This window comes from Melospiza melodia, chromosome 1 (genome assembly GCF_035770615.1).
Source record: "Melospiza melodia melodia isolate bMelMel2 chromosome 1, bMelMel2.pri, whole genome shotgun sequence".
In the NCBI taxonomy this organism is placed as follows: Eukaryota; Metazoa; Chordata; class Aves; order Passeriformes; family Passerellidae; genus Melospiza; species Melospiza melodia.
The window spans coordinates 10,444,052-10,447,035 of NC_086194.1; positions in this window are offsets into that span (position 1 = coordinate 10,444,052).

Below are 2,984 nucleotides of genomic sequence, written 5' to 3' on the forward strand. Positions count from 1 at the left end.
CAGCAATTCTTTGGCCAACATAAAGTTGTGTTTCTGTACAACCTGAATGTGAGGAGATTTCCACCTCTGGGCCTCAACATTAATGCTTGGTAAAACTTCCTTGTGTCTACCTAAAGACCAAATGCAAACATGTCAAAACACAAATTACATCACACATATCTATCTTCTGATTTTCACCCTGAAACTGTGCAAAAGGAATACCTGACTAACTCAGGTTCTGAGATGTACACTCCCTGTTTGGATCAAGCTATGTGAAAAATATGCCTGGGAGATTTACTGAACTTCTAAATCTGTTGGGATTTCTGACATAAAACAGAAAGTACTTACCTGTTTAATTCTGCACATAATTTCCACAGCTCTTGTAGTGAGGACGAGGACAGCTGTCTATAATATGCTAATTTTTGTATGCTATTGGTAAGGATTGGACCAAGATGAAGGACTGAAAATGTCTTTTGTAACTTAAGAAAAGCCAGCTTAGAGAACATGAGTTAAACCTTGATTAAACAAGCTCAGATTTAGTGAAAAAAGCAGAATTCACAAACAATGCATTCAGTATTCAGTAAACAGATATATTTCAGGTATGTACCTTCTCCTTCTGAAATAGATTGAAATATTTCTAAGTTTAAATTAATTAATTGCAAACGTTTTTCTAAGTAAATTTTTACTAAAGTTGAGAAAACTCAAAGTGGCCACATGATGGTGCCAAGTCACAGCAGTAAAAAATGAGTTCTTTATAAAAACAACATCCACCACTTGGGCAGTGAGTCTGTTGTTGTCCATTGCACAAATCCAGAGAGCCCAAAGAACTGATGAGAAATTAATATTTTAGAGACCATTTATGCAAATCCTAGGTCCTTCATTAGTCATGAGCTTTGTTTTTAATGTCCATAAACACAAGTGACCCTTATCTTCATTGCTGGCAATATATTACAAGTTAAATAAGAATAACTTTAGTAATCCAGATGAAGAAAGGGCAGGTAGTTTTTCCAATAAGATATCAGAGCATCTCTGATGACACCTATCATAAAAAAGTCAAACCCAAATCTCTCACTCTTTGCATCCCAAAGTGAGAGACACACACTCCACCACTCCTTTCTCCCAGATCAGTCTTCTGAAAGAAATCCAATATAATTTCATCATTTTCAGGACTTGCCATCCTGAATTTTCTCTACTGTAGCCAATTCTGTACATGGAACCTGTAAGAAAAGTGTTGGGATTTTTCTGCCTTGTGCTGTGTGCAGTTGTGGTGGGTTTTTTCAATATGCATAAAGGAAAAAAATAGTGTCAGGTTTTGCACAGAAGTACCTGTCACTGCTTTTGAGCAGCTGTTGTTAGGTATGCTTGAATTCAAACATCCAAACATACTTTATTATCTTATGCTTGTACTTCTTGGAGAGTCAGTTCCTGCAGTGGGCCTGTGCTTCTTGCCTAAAGGATTTTCCTCTCTTGAACTGGAAACCAATGCAAGAATATCAGCAATAATAAAATCATCCTGGGCTAAGAGTTGCTGGTACAAGAATGTGAGGAAAAAATTTTGTCCTTTTTTGCATGCTCTCAGTGGGTAAAGAGTGCAGGCCATGCAGTGTTAGCAGCTGAACATTTGGAGAAAACCATTTTGGAGCACATATCAGCAAAGTGGGAAGTATTGGCAGGCCACAGTACAAAGAAATCAATTCCATGCATAAGGATTTAAGAAATTGTTTCAAACAAAACATTTAATTTTCCATCAGCTACTTCTAATCATTGTCAAGTTATATAAGATACTGGACTTTATTCATAAGAAGGCAACATGATTAATTAGAAATGAGAATCTTGTGAAAGAAAAAAAAGTTCACTGTATTTTCATTTGGATATAATTTTACTGGTACCTCTGGTTCTTATGCACACATATTCAGTTGAACAATCTTTATGCAGAATATAAACATTGCTATCACAAAACATTTCAACCAGACCCAGTAAACATTTTTTCCCACCTGTGGGCAATTTTGGAATAAACACTCATAACAGTATGAACTCTAGTTGAAATTGATCCACATAATAGAGAGCATTAAAATGATATAGAAGTTCACCTATATTAACAGCTTCTATAAAATATGATTACTTGCTCTTAAACCAGCAAATCCTGGCAGCAAGGCTGATAAATTTTAAATTTGCAAAAGGCCAGAAAGTTTTGGATAAACTGCTGCTTTTATTTTCCACTTTATGAACATGCTTCGAAAGCCTTTTCTATTTGGAACATAAATATTAATACTGTTTTTATTCCATTTTGTCAACTCACAGATGGGAAAATCAAGTTTTCAGTAGCTGAATAGTAAGTTACCCAAGGAACAGAGTACTTGAATCAGATGGCTGATTTCTCACAACTGTTTGGAAATGCTTCTATTAACCTGTCAGCCTATATTTCCAGCAGAGCTTGGGGGAACAGGAATAGAATGACTCTTCTTTAGTCCCAGAACATTTATTTTTATTTGTACTGAAAGTGACCATCCTACCCAATGCAATTTTGCCTTAATTAAGTATAGCTGTCAATTAATTAAGTCATATTGAAGGATACAGGTGCTCTGTAGCTTCCAAAGGAAGGGAATATTCTGCAACCTGGAATATTTTTACCAGAACACATTTAAATTGTAAAAATAGAAGCTTTCTTCTGAGGAGTTGGAAAGCCCATCTAGGTCTGTGTTAGGTGTAGAAATTGGCAGGACTAAAGCAAATACTGAAGTGTCATTAAATTGCAGAGACTGTTGGAATAGGCCCATGCAGAATTCACTTGGGATGTAACCAGAGCGTGGCCATCAGTCATGAAATGCAAACCAGGAAAAGTTGTGAAGATACCAGGACAAGGAAATGGCCAATGAGACATATTTTCATTATTAGCTTCTATTATATTCTATTTACATACAGTTGCTTGTTTGTCTGTGTTTCTGAGCCTCCTCAGCTGTGAGGAGGGAGGCAGGTAAGACTGAAATTGTTTGATGGCATTGATG